Here is a 20,129-nt window from a genome sequence, read left to right as displayed (position 1 = left end):
GTATTTTGGCCCAAAAAAGGCCAGACAAAACCATATTTTAGAAAAACTTAAGACATTTGTAACAAATGATGTTAGGGGACAATGGGAAAGTGAAGAACATAAGAAATCTTTATGTTAGGGTTAGGGTTAGCCAGGTACGATGCATGGCGATGGAGATGGTGTTGTTAGGCCTCACGGAGAACATATGGATTGAGAACTACATCAACTGCAGTCACTATTTTCTGTTGCTGTATATAAGTGGCGTATATACCGAAGAAAAAAAATGTGCTGAATAAACGACTTATACTCATGTCTATAAAAAAAAAATTTACATTGTACTCACCTTTCCAATGCCCGGCATAGGTCCTCTTCTTGCTTCTGTTGCTGTGGCTCTGTCTTCGAGTCCCTGTGCGATGTAAGCACCCACATTATGAACTCAACCGCTTGCTGACACAAGCGGCGGTGCACAAGCAGCGACGACAAGAGGACGGAGGAAGGGGCCAGAGCTCTGGAAGCAAGAAGAGGATCTGCGGGTAGCATCGGAAAGGTTAGCAAAGTGTTCATGAGCTGGCTATATACTGGGGGGCAGGTGGCTGTCTATATACTTGGGGGCAGGGGCAGGCTATATACTGGGGGGCAGGGGGCTGTCTATACACTTGGGGGCAGGGGCAGGCTATATACTAGGGGGCATGGGCAGGCTGGCTGAATACTAGAGGGAACAGGCAAGCTATATACTGGGGGGCAAGGGTCAGGCCAGCTATATACTCAGGGAAAGGGGACTGGCTAGCTATATACTGGCTGGAGGCTGTGACTAATGTATTTCCCACTCTAGGTTTATACTCAAATCAATACGTTTTCCTAGTTTTTTGTGTTATTAGGTATTATACTGGGGTCAAGTATATACATTACTATTTTTTGCACCAGCCCATTTGTGTGGGGTATATGGAAGGGTCAGTTGGCTAAATGTGCACTGGGGCTCATGCCCCGGATCTTTTATGACCCTGGCAGCTCCCCTGAGAAGGAATATTAATGAAAGAAAGTTCTGGAAATATTTAGTGTAAGTGAAGCATAATTTAAAATGATTTTATTAAATGAGGTGTGAACATTCTATAAGGCATCTTAGTGACATTTAAATGTGTGTCCCACTATAAAACTTTCTTCCTTTGTTGAAAAAACATTGGGGGGCATTTATGATTGGATTTGCGCCATTTCTTTATGTTGCACCATATTTAATATTATTATTTGTACGCACCACATTTTAGCTTCTTTTCTAACCCTCATGCCTTTTTTTTGTCACTCAATTTGGGCACAGATATTCAATTCCAACACTTTTCCTCCACGCCTAGTTTCCTTTCATTATTCTACTTTTTATTGGTGCAATTTTTGGCACATTATTAGAGCAACAAAAAGCAAATCTGCCAACTTCCAAACCCCTTCATGAATGTGATTTTCATTTCTGATGCTCATTAGTTTATCTTGCTGTGCGCTAAATACATTAAGGCCATGCATAACATTACAGTGCAAAATACTGCTAAAATTAGGAGCAAAAAACAACAACTAGCACCCATATCCGTTTAACCCTTTCATGACCCGTGACGTAATAGCACGTCACAGGTCGGCTGCGGGTACATGGAGAGGGCTCACGGGCTGAGCCCTCTCCATAGCCGGTAAGTCTTTGCTGCACATCGCTTCCGAAGACCCGAGGCTGTCTGGATTTAACCCATTCATTACTATGTGCTAATTGCACATTGTAATGAATGAGGAGAATAATCCACATATTCCGCCATACTCTAGTATGGCAGTATATGATAGGATCAATCAAACACCCTAGGGTGAAAGTACCCTAGGGAGTCTCAAAAATAGTAACAATAAAAAAAGTTGAAAAAAAAATGATAATAAAAAAAACAAAAAATTCAAATCACCCCCCTTTCTCTTGAACTGATAGAAATATAAATAAACAGTAAAAATCCTAAACACATTAGGTATTGCCACATCCGAAAATGCCAGATCTATCAAAATATAATACCGGTATTTCACTGCGTTTAACCCTGTAACAGAAAATAGCACCCGAATTTGAAAATGGCACTTTTTGCCATTTTGAAAATATAAAAAATTTAATTAAAAGTGCTCAGAAGGTTGTACAGCCCTAAAAATGGTAGCAATGAAAACTTTATCAGAAGTTGCAAAAAATTACACCACCCACAGCCCCATACACCAAAGTATGAAAAAGTTATTAGCGCCAGAAATGGCAAAATCTGAAAAAAAAATTTGTACAGGAGGTTTTAATTTTTGTTAATGTATGAAAACATTCTAAAACCTATTTTATTGTTTTTTTCACCAATTTCACTGCATTTGGAATTTTTTCCCGCTTCCCGGTACACGGCATGGAAGAATAAATACCATCACTATGAAATGCAAAAAACAAGCAGCCACACAGTTCTTAATGTGTAAAAAAATTTATAGATTTTTGATTGTGGGGAGTGAAAAATAGAAATGAAAAAACAAAAAAGGGCCAGGTCCTTAAGGGGTTAAAGGGAACCTAGGAACGCCGAAACCTCATTGCTCTTCACAGCAAGGAAACTAGGAACCTCAAAACGCCAAAGCCACTTTTCACCTTTCTGACACGGGCAATTTTTTCAAATCTGCCTTTTGTCACTATAAGGGGTTATAACTTTGGAACGCTTTAACATATCAAAGTTATGTTAACTGGTTTGCGTCTGCCCGCCGTGTATTCACGGCAGCGGTCGGGTCCCGCTGCATGGAGAGGGCTCGCGGGCTGAACCCTCTCCATAGCCGGTAAGTCTTTGCTGCATATTGCTAGCACCGATCGCGGGTGTCATCACACCCCACACAGCCTCAAAAAGATAGCGGCGCATGGGCGCCGCCATCTTACCTGGGATCGTCGCTCCCCGTGACGTCATCGGGTAGCGGCGATCAATCTCCATTGTAGCCTCAGGTCTTTCAAAGACCCGAGGCTATTTCGTTGTAACCACTTCGTTACAATGTGCTTATAGCACATTGTAATGAATGAGGAGGAAAATCCCCATATACTGCCATACTGTAGTATGGCAGTATATGATAGGATCGATCAGACAACCTAGGGTTAAAGTACCCTAGGGAGTCTAAAAAATAGTAAAAAGAAAGATAAAAAAAAGTTTAAAAAAAATCAGTTGCATTAATCTGCCATGTATAAACATTTCTTCAATTCTTCAATGTTATTAAAAAAATGTTCCTGTGTGAAGATAATTTCTCATAAATGTAGTCAGACTGTGTCCTTGGATACGGCCACCTCTGCTGGAGGGATTGCACAAAGAAACAAAAGGTTATTGTATATGAAATGTCTGGGAGTTACTACATGTCGCACAGCCGTCCTGTGGTAATGATTGCTGAATCCAGGTGGTCAGGCAGAGCTCAATAGCCCATGTCTGGCCCCCGCTGCCAAATTGTGAGGTGGTCGTATCCGAGGAAGCTATCTCGTTTCTAAGGGACAACATGGCTACATTTATGAGAAATTATCTTCATACGGGAACATTATTTTTAATAACATCCAATTGAAGAAATGTTTACATATGGCAAATGCATTAAATTAAAGGTGAATGCCCAGATGGGAATACCCCTTTTAATTACTAACATTAACGATATGTCTACTTTATGTCTCCATGTTTTTTTATGCATTCTCTCATTTTTGTAAGATGTTATGGGGCTTTGAACGTTAGGTGCGATTTTTCACATTTTCATACAAAAAATAAATCCTGCTATTGAGGGACCTGCTCAGGTTTCAAGTCACTTTAAGAGGCCTAAATAAAAACCCCATAAATTTGTTAACCCTTTAATTGTTTTACAAGGGTTAAAATAAAATCAGATGCAATTTTGAAATTGCGATATGAGATGCACTTTACAAATACATCAATTTAGTGGGCCTTTTGATGAGATTTTATTAACTCATGAATGTATTGAGGAAAAGAAAATTGCCAATTTTGGTTTCCTTTCTTCTTGTATTTTTTTGGGGTCGTATACCGTACACTAAAAGTACTATATTATCTTTATTCTATAGATCACTACGATTACGGTGATACTTCATTTAGTTTCATATAGTTTGTTATATATTTTTACAATTTTACTGGAAAAAAAACTAATATAAAAAAAATCATTTGTTTTTGTATTGCCATCTTTTCAGAGATATTACTTTAACATATTTCGGTTGACAGAGCTGGTTTAGGGCTTATTTTTATGTGTTGAGTTGTCCTTTTCAGTGGTACATTTTTGGCTCACATAACTTTTTTTTTATCACTTTTTGGAACATTTTTGTGAAGGGATTTTATGAAAAATTTACATTTTTGGCAAGTTATTCGGGTTTTGTTTTTATGGCTTTCACAGAGCGGGTCCTATAATGTTTCTGAATTATTGTACAGATTGTTATGGATGTGGCGATACCAAATATGTGGGTTTTTTTGGTGATTTTGTGTTTTTTTTTACTTTATTGGATGTGTATAGGGAATGTTTGTGGTTAGGGGACTTTCACTTTATTTAATTAATTCCTTTTATTACAGAAACTTTATTAAGTGTATTAAACTCACATTTTTTATTTTTTAACTGGTTGGACCAACTGTGGGATGTCAATGGGCGGCAGAGGGAGCAAGCTTATACACGCGATCACAGGTGTAAGTGCTGTGGCTGGGTGTCACGTATGCCCTTACGATCCGTGTCTCAGATCATGGGCACACCTGTTCCCCTCTCTGTTGCGATGCTGCTCCTGTTACGGCCCGCTCTTACCTCTCCTCAATCCTGCTCTGCTACCAGCTAGGTTGCACAGGCGTCCCTGCTCCTTAGGCGGGTGCGTGCCGACACTCGAGGATTTAAAGGGCCAGCACACTGCTGATTGGCACTGCACTCCCGGGTTTCCTTAAAGGCCGGCAGTTCGCAGGATTCCCTGCCGGATCTTTGAGCTACCCTGCCTAAAAGAAAGCTTCCTGTGAGTTCCTGTACCTGTTCCTTCCCTGCTCTGCTGATTCCCTGTTGTGACCTCAGACCTGTTCTTTTAACCTCCACATCTCTGCTGCCTGCCCTGACTTTCTGCCTGTGCCTGACCACGATCCTGGATTCCGATTCTGTTCTGTAACGTCGGCTGCCACCGCGTGCTAGTCGTACCTGTGGAACGACCTGGTGGCACCCTGGCGCAGCAAGATCCAAAATATAACCAAGACCATATGTAGAGACAAATCTTTTTTTATATATAAACTTCTCGAGAAAACATAAGGCGTGAATACATCAGCACTCTTCGGCTAACATGCCATAGCCCATATATAGTAAAGTCCACACTTAGACCTCCATGGCTTTCACTGAAACGCTGAACATCCAAAGTGTGGTGTGACGTTTCGGAGGAAAGACCCCTGATCACCCCTGATGAAGCCAGGTCACTGGTGAAACATGTCTGGGGGCTAATCTCTACTAAATTTTAATGTGCATTGTGCTAAGGCTGTGAGGGGACTTTCACCTACCTAGCTGGGCAAATCTCAGGTTTATTTCCTAGCAGAGGAACAGGTTTCTGTACACGATTGGGATCGTCCACAATCTCATGCTACTGAAATGCATGGGTTTAGAAGATAATAATCCATTGCATTTATACTCATACTACATGTCTGCTAACCCTACTAGTTTGTGATCAAACCTTAATACCCTGAGTTAGTACCGTCTAGGACAGTGATGGCGAACCTTTTAGTGACCGAGTGCCCAAACTACAACCAAGACCCACTTATTTATCGCAAAGTGCCAACACAGATATTTAATTTGTGTTTTATACCCCTTGCTGTCACATCTTATATTCATAATCGCACCCTGAGGTAACCAATAAAGCAAAAAATAAAAGAAATTTGGATGATCATTGTAGCATCCCTCCGGGATCCCCTAAACAAGAAGAATTGTCAGGGCAGGAGCTACAATGATAATCCAGATCTGTCCACACCTTCCCACTTCTCCAGTAGTCCCAGGTAGCGCTGTCACTATAAAATAGCTCTGTGCACAAAAAGTCCTGGGCTGTCTGGGACTGCAGGAAGATACCTGGAGTCCTCTCTGGTGATGGCCTGAGTGCCCACAGAAAGGGCTCTGAGTGCCAGCTCTGGCACCAGTGCCATAGGTTAGCCACCACTGGTCTAGGACTTACCCCCCCCCCCCCCCCCCCCACAGGGGGAATCCCTATGCTAGTCTAACTTTGATATATAGATATAGTCTATTGAATTAGCAATTATTTTGTATCTGAAAGCCACCCAACCTAGGGCATTTGTGTTTTTAAATACACTTCTCAAATTGAGCACAAAGTGGTTACTCCACAGTTATTTTATAACATCAAACATTAATAAAAGCTAAGTTTTAGTCAGCACATTTTTTGTCCGGATATGGGCTTTCTTGTGCCGCCTAAAGGCGTTTTTTTGTAAAAACGTTTCAGAGGAGGTTCTTCCTTCCTCAGACATGCGCGTTTTAATATATAGCTCTTACTAGGTCTACCAGTCTAACAACTACAACAACCTTTCAAATACAAAATATGGAAAAATCCTATTACAATCATTTTACAAAAATACGTTAAGATTGCACTGCTCGTTAAGCCTTCGAGGATGTAGTTTCTAATTTAGTGATCCAATAAACCTCTCATTGGAGCAGTTTCTTTTTAGGATCATTCTCTTGCGTTACTTCTTCCAAGATTAGCCACTGTATGTCACTCGCATTATGTTATGTACACTCCCGGAAATGTCTATCCACACCTGTTTCACGTTTAACCTTTTCACTATTTGTCGTTAATTCGTCTTCTGTTTTAGTTAGGTATTGTCGGATCACTGATCTATGTTCATTTAGTCTAGTTTTCATGACTCTAGATGTCTGCCCTACATAGGCTAGCCCACATGGGCACTTTGACATATACACTACAGATGAAGTATTACACGTGAAGAAACTTTTTATTTGAATCTTAGTTCCTTTACTTGGATGGTGAACTGAATTACCTTTGATTATACCCAAACAATTTTGACAAGAAAGGCATGGAAATGTACCATTCCTTCTTGTTGCCAAAAAAGTTTGTCGGGTATTTGCTTTTCTGTAATGTCAGATCTGATCAATTCGTTTGCTATAGATATGCCCTCTCTATGGATAAAATTTAGGAGGGTTTTTAAACAATATACCATATTTCGGATCGTGGGACAGTATAGACCAATTTTTCATAATCAATTTCTTTACAAGATGAGCATGTCTATCATACTTAGAAATAAAAGATAATTGGTCTTGGTTGGTGATAATTGGTTTCGGTAACCTAATTTCATCTCTTGATTTCAAGGCAACTTCTAGCCCTACTTTCTCAAATTCCTCGTGGGGATATTCCCGTTCGTCAAATTTCTGTACTAATTTTTTCCTATGTATTTCATATTCTTCGTCATTACTGCAGATCCTTCTGGAACGTATAAATTGCCCTTTAGGAAAACCTTTAAATGTTTGAGGAGCATGGTAAATATCATAGTTATGATAACTATCATAACATATTATTCCGAGGTTACCGAAACCAGTTAAACCTGTCTCTAGTCGCCAAAGCGCATGTCTGAGGAAGGAGGAACCTCCTCCGAAATGTCACAGGACACTTTGGACATTCAGCGTTTCAGTGAAAGCCATAGAGGTCTAAGTTTGGACTTTATTATATGGACTATGGCATGTTGGCCGAAGAATGGTGATGTATTGATGCCTTATGTTTTCTTAAGAAGTTTATGTATAAAAAGAGATTTGTCTCTACACATGGTCTTGGTTCTATTTTGGATGTTGCCTTGTCATAAGTGTGAGAGGATTATAGTACGCTAAACCAGTGTTCAGACTCAGCATTTGATAACGCTTCGCGGCGGGCTCTGGTGAAAACCAGGTGCCACTTAGATTCCAATCCCAGGTGTCGGCTAGTATCATCTCCCATGGTGGTCCAGGTGGTCCACTAACCCTGAACCCTAACATGCGATAACCCAGTCACAGCACCAGCAGGACACTAGATTCTGCTGTACATATATTTATAACATATTTGGTAAAAGTTAAAAATGACAAAGAGAGCTTATTTTTTTAATTTGTAGTCAATTATTTGCAAATTTTATAAAGGAAAAAATATGTAATTAATAAAACTAACCCATCGAGTTATAGTTTCACATGTCATGAAAAAAAATAATCAAAAATTATTATGATGTGTGGTGGTAAACTGCTGTATGGATTCATTTTTCTGGTACATCAATAGCTTAATGATGAGATTTTATTCTCTTTGTTGGTGGTGAAAATGAAAGTCATCAATTTTTGGTAATTTTTTTAAGCCCTGCACCATACCATAAAAATAATTTATATGGCTTTTATTTTTTTTTTTACTGAAGAAAAACTAATTTGGAGAAAATCTTTTCCAAGGCATAAGTTTTTTTTTATTTTTCGTCTGACAAATCTGGTAACGGGTTATTTCTTGCAAAAAGCGGTCTTATTGTGGATCGTCATCTACAGTTGAAAATTAAGGCCCCATATTTGGTGGAATAAAGCCTCTCTAGAAATGTATTTGCAGAAAAAAAATTCTCCCTAGAGGATTGAGAATCCAAAAGTGTCCTTCATTTGATGTTGATGAATCCCATGTTTAGAAAGAGGTGGGAGTATGCATGTACCATACGTTCTCAGACTTATCGATCTGAAAAAAATTATTTGGAAATGGTAGAAAAGGAATTGGAACCAGTACAAACAGAATTGAAACAAAAATTGTCAAAAGATGCCTTTGAAAAATTTGAAAGTGAAAAAGATTTTTCAGATTGGGTAAAAAAAAATATACGTGACACTAAAAGCGTAAAATTTCAGAGCAACACAACTGATTATTTGAATAATTGGGTATATGGATGGAATTATGTTCAGTCGAGATCAAAATCCCGATCAAGACAAAGATTTATTTTTACATCATCCAGTGTGGAACATGATACTGGACTTTCTTTTAGAAGCTTGAACTTGAACCAGCGAGGGGATCCACAGGGTATCTCATCCCTACCGGAAAGCAAACATGACTGAGGCGTGTAAGGGGTTAACACTTGTGCCCGGCACCAGTTTTGATCACGGGTGTTAGAGAGTGGTGTCAGCTGTGATATAAAGCTGACACTCATTGCTTCTGGTGCTTCGGCTCCGTTTGGCCAGGAGACAAGGTACAGATCATCTGTATTGTGAAGGGGTGGGGATGGGTAGGTGGTCCTGTGTACCATTAGTGGGTAATGAGGAGGTTGTTATGTGTACTGTGAGTGGAAAAGGGGCAAGTTACCTTGTATAGTGTTAGTGGGGGAGATTATCTTGTATACTGTGAGTGGTGAAGGGGGAAGTTATCTTGTATATTATTAGTGGAGGAGTGCCAGACAAACCTATATACTGTGAGTGGGAAGGGGCAGGTGACCGTGTATGCTGTGAGTGGAAGATGGGCAGTTAGTCCTGTGTACTCTGAGTGTGGGATTGGGAGGGGTGGTGGTTCTATGTATTGCAGGTGGGTGAGGGGGGTCTTATATATTGCGCTAATTGTACATCTATATTTATGTAATGCTCTATATATTTTTAAGCTACTTTTTTTGCTGCAATCTTTTAGTGTATGTGTTTGGGCAGTCACAATTTTGCTTATCTGCTTAGGACACCAAGGATGCTCTTTTGCATCAGAATCAGTACCATAGGCCTTAACGAAGGCTGATTTGGTACTAGTATTTCAGAAAGGGGGTGCCATGCAACTACTGTCCAATAAGCTTGACCTCTATAGTATATATTATTCATTTCAATATAATGTTATTTCAAGAAATGAACTGCAAATAAAAAATGTAAAATAATCTAATAACAGCAACTAGCATGAATCCATGAAAGACAGGTCATGTGTTAACATGGAGATGAGTGCAATACTTTATGTTCTGTTAACTATTTTTGTTCAATCTTTTAAAATTTTAGCACTCAGTTATCTTGTTTTGAAGCTACAGATACAAGGGAATAAGGACAACATTATGTACATGGGTAAAAAATAGGGTTAGAAAACAAAAAGTTAATTCCCTTTGGTATAATGGTATAGAACTACAGAACACAAGGCAGACTCGGGCATTTTGGTTACATACAAGCTACTGCAGTACTCATTGGCAGACTACAGCTACAAAAGCATTAACAATATTAGGGTGTATAAGCTCTCCTTAGAGCTAAAAACCATGAAACTGGGGTCCCTAATGTGATATAACCTCTCAATAAAATTGTTGTAAGGATAAAGTAGAGTTAGTCTGTGTTTACAATGCATTAACAATACATTTAAATGTGTTAACATTGTGTTTACATTGCATGTACACAAAATCGCTGTCAATCAATGTTAACACATCGTAAAACATATTGAACCTGTGAATGAAGCCTTAGAGGTTTGTAGGCAACTAGATTACTAAGTGAAATGAAAAAATAATAAAAATGGGACTGTTAAGCTTGGAAGAAATATGCAGAGAATATGAGAAGATCTGATCTACATCTACATGTATATGTGCGGTCAGTACAAAGATCAAGTACATGATTTATTCATTCCAAGAAGTGGACACAGGACAAGGGGACATACATTATGGATGGAGGAGAGGAGACCTAGATATTTACATAGTAAAGAGCTCTTCACAGTCTAAGTAGTCTAACAATGGAATGGCAGAAAATATATAGCAGCATTTAAGAAATGGCTTAATGCCCTTCTAATGAAATGAATAGTTAAAATGTATCCAAAAATGGGTGTCTTGACAGGTCTGTTGGGCTTCTTTGCTACAGGTAATAGGGACTGTGTAATTTCTCTTTAAAGGGGATTAATGGTATCAATCCTACAAGGTATTTTATCTTCCTCTGGATCAAAACTGTAGAAATAGAGGATGGATTTGATGTACTTTTTTACCCTTACAATGTAAGAATGTAACTGATAATATAAGAAGCCAGTTCTATGACAATAAATCATCCTGCGTTTTGCTATCTTGTCACTGTTCTGTGTTAAATCTGTGCTTATGCTAAGACATCAGTAAAACTGTTACCAATTATGCCTTATTTTTACTAACCTGAAAAAAAACACAAGGACATATTTTTTGGCTCTTCACCACCTCTTCATAGCTGCTCTTGCACTCCACTAGGAGTCAGTTTCTGCCTGCACAACACACGAAATACACTTCACCGTCTGAGAAACAGATGTAGATGTGAGATGGAATTCTTCTGCTATTAATAGCGGTAGAACATTATTTAATTTGCATAATATGTGGGCTACAAAGAAAAAGTTATTCTCCATTTAATGCTTAGATCTGCCGCACATGATATAAAGGGGGTTTCTGTCTTATTTTGTTTACAAAAACCTGTTTAAGATGAACAAAAAAATATGCAATATTAATTTAAAAAACCTGTGAAAAAGTCAAAATCCATCATAAAACAGAAGACCTCATAAAATTACAAAGAAACTGCATAGAATGAAAATAAACCTGCATGAAATTAAAAGCCGAAGAACTAAAAATGCTGCAGTCCATATACTAGCAATGTGTGTCACATGGCGGCATGGTTCCTGGCTGTTCATACATTCCATAAGTGTGATACATGCGCAGTGAGAAGGGATAAATTGATAAGTACTTATTTTTTTTACTTTTTTATTTCAATGTTCTTCAAAGTGTGATGCTCCCAATAAGGCTTACATTAGGAAAGCGGTAGTAGTTAGAAAAACCCAGAATGCGCTAAAGGCCTGTAAGGACGGTCTGGGAAGGAAATTAGAATATAATTGTCACGGATGGACCCGCGACCCACATCACGGGTCGCGGGCTCACCCGTGCCTCTCGCTCCCCGCAGGCGCCGCGCCAGCGCGTCTCACCTCTCCCCGCTCCCGAGTCCCGGCCTCGCTCCGTGGACACTTCCAGGAAATTTAAAGGGCCAGCGCACCATTAATTGGCGCTGGCCACATTGCCCAAATCTATTTAAGCCTGCCTCTTCCTGCAAGCCCTGCCGGATCTTTGTGCCCCACAGCCTTAGAGAAAGCTCTGTTGCGATTTGCCTGCGTTCCAGTGTCTTCTGCGTTCTAGTGTCTCCTGCGTGCCTGACTCCCTCTGTGTTCCTGCGTTGCCTGACTACCTCCGTGTTCCCGTGTTCCAGTGTCCCTCCGTATTGCTGTCGTGAGTTCTGTGTTCCCGTACCCTTCTGCTTGGACCTCCTGTTGCTGACCCCGGTTTGGATTCTGACGTTGCATCTCTGCCGCCTGCCCTGACCCTGTGCCTGGACTGTGACCCCGAGCTTGACTGCTGTTTCTGTACCTCAACCTTGGCCGCCACTGCAGACAAGTCACGCCTGAGGAACGACCTGGTGGTACCACGCCACAGCTTGTCTAACCCGCTTTGCGGCGGGCTCTGGTGAAAACCGGGTACCACTTAGACTCCGGTCCCAGGTAGTGGCTTGAGTCATCGTCTGCAGTGGTCCAGCGGATCCACATCCCGCAAGCCTGACAATAATACAGATAAACTACTACATATTGGCTGAGGATATCTGGAAAAACATTGTTAACAGAATGTTGGAAGACTGCTAGTGTATTTCACAACCCGAAGGGCATCACCAGATATTCTGGTGTTCTTCTGGGGTATGAATGCAGTCTTCCACAAGTCCCCTTCTCTGATGCGATCCATGTTGTAGGCCTTGCAGAGGTCAATTTGGAGTACCAGCAGGCGGAAGAAGCCATTGTTGGCGAAACTCGGAGTCGGGCAAGCAGCGCCGAACGTGAAAATTCTTGTTTTACATAAGGCTTATTTTAAAATGGAAATTTTGTGAGTATATCCATTAAACAGAGTTTTTAATAGTGAAAAACCCTATTGCACTATTTGCGTTTGTTTGTTTCCTATTGGTGTCGTGTGGAGTCGAGCAGATCAATAGTGGAGCAGTGGGGTTTCTGAGCCAGAAGATCGGAGGCTGCACTGCAATCCACCTAAAACAGCAAGATCAAACTAGCAAACCCACCCGCCGGAACGCCACACCATGGGAACAAGTACGCAGAAAGCTTTCTACCTCGACTCGGGTACATGACTTGGGAGATGGAAAGGTACTGTCCTCATTCACTGCTTTATATATTTTTCGAGTATCTCTAAAGGACATGGATGCAAGGAAAAAAACTTTGTTATACAGCAGGTGGACACTACCTGATTAAACAAGTCAGGAATTAGAAGACGTGGATATTGAATTTTGACTGTGATGTTATTGAGCTCAAGATAATTAATACAAAGTCTAAGTCCACCATCTTTTTGTCATCAATGAAATCAGGCACTTTTTCCTCTTCCAACTGACATTCAGACATTAACTAAGCAGTACAATGGAAATATCATGCTGGACCCTATTACTCCAGTCAAAAACAAGATTATGTACCGTTAACCAAGGAAAAACCAAAATAACATCAAAGGGCAGCTTTATTAGGACAAAAACACTAAAAGTTCAGCATTAGAGATGATCGAACATACTCGTCCGAGCTTGATGCTCGTTCGAGCATTAGCGTACTCGAAACTGCTTGTTGCTCGGACGAATACTTCGCCCGCTCGAGAAGATGGCAGCTCCCGCCGTTTTGCTTTTTGGCGACCAGAAACAGAGCCAATCACAAGCCAGGAGACTCTGCACTCCACCCAGCATGACGTGGTACCCTTACACGTCGATAGCAGTGGTTGGCTGGCCAGATCAGGTGACCCTGGAATAGACTAGCCCCTGCCTGCGCTGCTCGGATCATTCTGTGTCTGGATGCCGCTAGGGAGAGAGCTGCTGCTGGTCAGGGAAAGCGTTAGGCTGTTCAATTAGAATAGTGTTAGGCAGGAGTGATTCTACAAGAACCCAACAGCCCTTCTTAGGGCTACAATAACGTTATACTTTTTTTTTTTTTATTTGCAGCTAGTACCATATTGTGAGGAATTTGCAGGGGGACTTGCTACCGTTGTGTTTAGCTCTTAGTGACACACATATCCACCTCAAACACCAAAGTGGGAAAATTTATTAGGGGTTTGATTTTAATTAGGCACAGTCTGCCATTTACTTTTTATTTTACGTTTATTTTTTCATAACTCAGCGTCATCTCATCTGGCATAGCAGTGTGCTTTCATACTTGGCTAGAAAATAGCCATAGGAGAATCCAAACGGCTTACTTACGCCTACAATAGCGTTATATATATTTTATTTCTGGTTGATCTGCTGGTGGCTGTCCTTGCTGCAGTGCATCTACTACCAAATTGTGAGAAATTTGTAGTGAGACTTGCGACCTTTGTGTTTAGCGCTTAGTGACGCACATATCCATCGCAAAGACCGAAGTGGGAAAATTTATTAGGGGTTTGATTTCAATTAGGCACAGTCTGCCATTTACTTTTTATTTTACGTTTATTTTTTTAATAACTCAGCGTCATCTCATCTGGCATAGCAGTGTGCTTTCATACTTGGCTAGAAAATAGCCATAGGAGAATCCAAACGGCTTACTTACGCCTACAATAGCGTTATATATTTTATTTCTGGTTGATCTGCTGGTGGCTGTCCTTGCTGTAGTGCATCTACTACCATATTGTGAGGAATTTGTAGTGAGACTTGCGACCTTTGTGTTTAGCGCTTAGTGACGCACATATCCATCGCAAAGACTGAAGTGGGAAAATTTATTAGGGGTTTGATTTCAATTAGGCACAGTCTGCCATTTACTTTTTATTTTACGTTTATTTTTTTAATAACTCAGCGTCATCTCATCTGGCATAGCAGTGTGCTTTCATACTTGGCTAGAAAATAGCCATAGGAAAATCCAAACGGCTTACTTACGCCTACAATAGCGTTATATATTTTATTTCTGGTTGATCTGCTGGTGGCTGTCCTTGCTGTAGTGCATCTACTACCATATTGTGAGGAATTTGTAGTGAGACTTGCGACCTTTGTGTTTAGCGCTTAGTGACGCACATATCCATCGCAAAGACTGAAGTGGGAAAATTTATTAGGGGTTGAATTTCAATTAGGCACAGTCTGCCATTTACTTTTTATTTTACGTTTATTTTTTCATAACTCAGCGTCATCTCATCTGGCATAGCAGTAAGCTTTCATACTTGGCTAGAAAATAGCCATAGGAGAATCCAAACGGCTTACTTAGGTCTACAATAGCGTTATATATATTTTATTTCTGGTTGATCTGCTGGTGGCTGTCCTTGCTGCAGTGCATCTACTACCAAATTGTGAGGAATTTGTAGTGAGACTTGCGACCTTTGTGTTTAGCGCTTAGTGACGCACATATCCATCGCAAAGACTGAAGTGGGAAAATTTATTAGGGGTTTGATTTCAATTAGGCACAGTCTGCCAGTTTCTTTTTATTTTACGTTTATTTTTTTAATAACTCAGCGTCATCTCATCTGGCATAGCAGTGTGCTTTCATACTTGGCTAGAAAATAGCCATAGGAGAATCCAAACGGCTTACTTACGCCTACAATAGCGTTATATATTTTATTTCTGGTTGATCTGCTGGTGGCTGTCCTTGCTGCAGTGCATCTACTACCAAATTGTGAGGAATTTGTAGTGAGACTTGCGACCTTTGTGTTTAGCGCTTAGTGACGCACATATCCATCGCAAAGACCGAAGTGGGAAAATTTATTAGGGGTTGGATTTCAATTAGGCACAGTCTGCCATTTCCTTTTTATTTTACGTTTATTTTTTCATAACTCAGCGTCATCTCATCTGGCATAGCAGTGTGCTTTCATACTTGGCTAGAAAATAGCCATAGGAGAATCCAAACGGCTTACTTACGCCTACAATAGCGTTATATATTTTATTTCTGGTTGATCTGCTGGTGGCTATCCTTGCTGCAGTGCATCTACTACCAAATTGTGAGGAATTTGTAGTGAGACTTGCGACCTTTGTGTTTAGCGCTTAGTGACGCACATATCCATCGCAAAGACTGAAGTGGGAAAATTTATTAGGGGTTTGATTTCAATTAGGCACAGTCTGCCAGTTTCTTTTTATTTTACGTTTATTTTTTTAATAACTCAGCGTCATCTCATCTGGCATAGCAGTGTGCTTTCATACTTGGCTAGAAAATAGCCATAGGAGAATCCAAACGGCTTACTTACGCCTACAATAGCGTTATATATTTTATTTCTGGTTGATCTGCTGGTGGCTGTCCTTGCTGCAGTGCATCTACTACCAAATTGTGAGGAATTTGTAGTGAGACTTGTGACCTTTGTGTTTAGCGCTTAGTGACGCACATATCCATCGCAAAGACTGAAGTGGGAAAATTTATTAGGGGTTTGATTTCAATTAGGCACAGTCTGCCAGTTTCTTTTTATTTTAAGTTTATTTTTTTAATAACTCAGCGTCATCTCATCTGGCATAGCAGTGTGCTTTCATACTTGGCTAGAAAATAGCCATAGGAGAATCCAAACGGCTTACTTACGCCTACAATAGCGTTATATATTTTATTTCTGGTTGATCTGCTGGTGGCTGTCCTTGCTGCAGTGCATCTACTACCAAATTGTGAGGAATTTGTAGTGAGACTTGCGACCTTTGTGTTTAGCGCTTAGTGACGCACATATCCATCGCAAAGACCGAAGTGGGAAAATTTATTAGGGGTTGGATTTCAATTAGGCACAGTCCGCCATTTCCTTTTTATTTTACGTTTATTTTTTCATAACTCAGCGTCATCTCATCTGGCATAGCAGTGTGCTTTCATACTTGGCTAGAAAATAGCCATAGGAGAATCCAAACGGCTTACTTACGCCTACAATAGCGTTATATATTTTATTTCTGGTTGATCTGCTGGTGGCTGTCCTTGCTGTAGTGCATCTACTACCATATTGTGAGGAATTTGTAGTGAGACTTGCGACCTTTGTGTTTAGCGCTTAGTGACGCACATATCTATCGCAAAGACCGAAGTGGGAAAATGTATTAGGGGTTGGATTTCAATTAGGCACAGTCTGCCATTTCCTTTTTATTTTACGTTTATTTTTTCATAAATCAGCGTCATCTCATCTGGCATAGCAGTGTGCTTTCATACTTGGCTAGAAAATAGCCAAAGGAGAATCCAAACGGCTTACTTACGCCTACAATAGCGTTATATATATTTTATTTCTGGTTGATCTGCTGGTGGCTGTCCTTGCTGCAGTGCATCTACTACCAAATTGTGAGGAATTTGTAGTGAGACTTGCGACCTTTGTGTTTAGCGCTTAGTGACGCACATATCTATCGCAAAGACCGAAGTGGGAAAATTTATTAGGGGTTTGATTTCAATTAGGCACAGTCTGCCATTTCCTTTTTATTTTACGTTTATTTTTTCATAAATCAGCGTCATCTCATCTGGCATAGCAGTGTGCTTTCATACTTGGCTAGAAAATAGCCAAAGGAGAATCCAAACGGCTTACTTACGCCTACAATAGCGTTATATATATTTTATTTCTGGTTGATCTGCTGGTGGCTGTCCTTGCTGCAGTGCATCTACTACCAAATTGTGAGGAATTTGTAGTGAGACTTGCGACCTTTGTGTTTAGCGCTTAGTGACGCACATATCTATCGCAAAGACCGAAGTGGGAAAATTTATTAGGGGTTTGATTTCAATTAGGCACAGTCTGCCAGTTTCTTTTTATTTTACGTTTATTTTTTTAATAACTCAGCGTCATCTCATCTGGCATAGCAGTGTGCTTTCATACTTGGCTAGAAAATAGCCATAGGAGAATCCAAACGGCTTACTTACGCCTACAATAGCGTTATATATTTTATTTCTGGTTGATCTGCTGGTGGCTGTCCTTGCTGCAGTGCATCTACTACCAAATTGTGAGGAATTTGTAGTGAGACTCTCGACCTTTGTGTTTGGCGCTTAGTGACGCACATATCCATCGCAAAGACCGAAGTGGGAAAATTTATTAGGGGTTGGATTTCAATTAGGCACAGTCTGCCATTTCCTTTTTATTTTCCGTTTATTTTTTCATAACTCAGCGTCATCTCATCTGGCATAGCAGTGTGCTTTCATACTTGGCTAGAAAATAGCCATAGGAGAATCCAAACGGCTTACTTACGCCTACAATAGCGTTATATATTTTATTTCTGGTTAATCTGCTGGTGGCTGTCCTTGCTGTAGTGCATCTACTACCATATTGTGAGGAATTTGTAGTGAGACTTGCGACCGTTGTGTTTAGCGCTTAGTGACGCACATATCCATCGCAAAGACCGAAGTGGGAAAATTTATTAGGGGTTTGATTTCAATTAGGCACAGTCTGCCAGTTTCTTTTTATTTTACGTTTATTTTTTCATAACTCAGCGTCATCTCATCTGGCATAGCAGTGTGCTTTCATACTTGGCTAGAAAATAGCCATAGCAATAGGATAGCATCGTTTGGTTTTAAAAACTAAAAAACACAAAAAAAAAAAACACAAAAAAACACAAAAAAAAGTTAAAAAAAAATTAAAGTTATAACTTTCATTTTCAAAATGTTTAACCCGAGGGCTAGGGGTAGAGGACGAGGGCGGGGAACGTGGGCGTCCAACTACTGCAGGGGTCAGAGGCCGTGGTCCTTCGAGCAATTTGTCCACCAGTCAGTCTTCCACGCAGTACACCCATGTCACCGAAATCGGCACTCCTCCAGCACCTGCACCTCAGCCTCCTCCCCCCCAGTCTGCCCCCTCCCAGGAAAATTTGGCATTTGAACCGGCATACTCTGAGGAACTGTTTTCTGGACCCTTCCCACAGTCACAAACCACTTGTCCGGTTGCTGCTGAGCAATTTTCCGATGCCCAAGTTTTCCACCAGTCGCAGTCTGTGGGTGATGATGACCTTCTTGACGTAGTGGAAGAAGTGTGTAAAGAGGTGTCCGACGATGAGGAGACACGGTTGTCAGACAGTGGTGAAGTTGTTGTCAGGGCAGGAAGTCCGAGGGGGGAGCAGACTGAGGGATCGGAGGATGATGAGGTGACAGACCCAAGCTGGGTTGAGAGGCCGGGTGAACACAGTGCTTTTGAGACGGAGGAGAGTCCTCGACCAGAACAGGTTGGAAGAGGCAGTGGTGGGGCCAGACGGAGAGGCAGGGCCAGAGCAGGTGCATCAGCGCCAAATGTTGCCCGTAGTCAAGCTCTCGTGGCGAGGGCTAGATTTTCAGAAGTCTAAAGGTTCTTTAAAGAAACACCGGATGACCGACGGACTGTGGTGTGCAACCTTTGCCAAACCAGGATCAGCAGGGGTTCCACCACTACTAGCTTAACTACCACCAGTATGCGCAGGCATATGAATGCTAAACACCCCACTCAGTGGCACCAAGCCCGTTCACCTCCGGCCGTGCACACCACTGCTCCTTCCCCTGTGTCAGCTGATAGTCAGCCCCCTGCCCAGGACCCTGGCACAAAAACCCCAAAGTCGCCTCCACGATCCTCCACAGCATCCACCAGCGTTCAGCTCTCCATACCCCAGACGCTGGAGCGGAAACGGAAATATAGTGCAACCCACCCGCACGCCCAAGCCCTTAATGTCCACATCTCCAGATTGCTTAGCCTGGAGATGCTGCCCTATAGGCTAGTAGAGACCGAGGCCTTTCGCAACCTCATGGCAGCGGCCGCCCCTCGGTATTCGGTCCCCAGCCGCCACTACTTTTCCCGATGTGCCGTCCCAGCCCTGCACCAGCACGTGTCAGACAACATCATCCGTGCCCTGACCAACGCCGTTTCTGACAAGGTCCACCTGACCACAGACACGTGGACGAATGCTGCCGGGCAGGGCCACTGTATATAGCTGATGGCACATTGGGTTAACTTGGTGGAGGCTGGGACCGAGTCTGACCCTGCGGCTGGTCATATACTGCCGACGCCGAGGATTGCGGGGCCTACCTCGGTCCAGGTCTTTCAGGCATACTATGCCTCCTCCTCCTCCCACCCCTCCTCCACCTCCTCCTCCGAACTACCATCCGTGGGCATGGCGCCATCAGTCGCTAGCTCTAGGTACAGCAGCAGTGCCGTCGCTAAGCGACAGCAGGCGGTGCTCAAACTGCTGAGCCCAGGCGATAAAAGGCACACCGCCCAAGAACTATTACAGGGCATCACGGCGCAGACTAATCTGTGGCTGGCACCGCTGAACCTGAAGCCAGGCATGGTTGTGTGTGACAACGGCCGTAACCTGGTGGCGGCTCTGCAACTCGGCAGACTGACACATGT

Source organism: Engystomops pustulosus, chromosome 9 (assembly GCF_040894005.1).
Source record: "Engystomops pustulosus chromosome 9, aEngPut4.maternal, whole genome shotgun sequence".
In the NCBI taxonomy this organism is placed as follows: domain Eukaryota; kingdom Metazoa; phylum Chordata; class Amphibia; order Anura; family Leptodactylidae; genus Engystomops; species Engystomops pustulosus.
The sequence above is the reverse complement of the archived record's forward strand: the minus strand, read 5'-3'. Positions refer to the sequence as shown.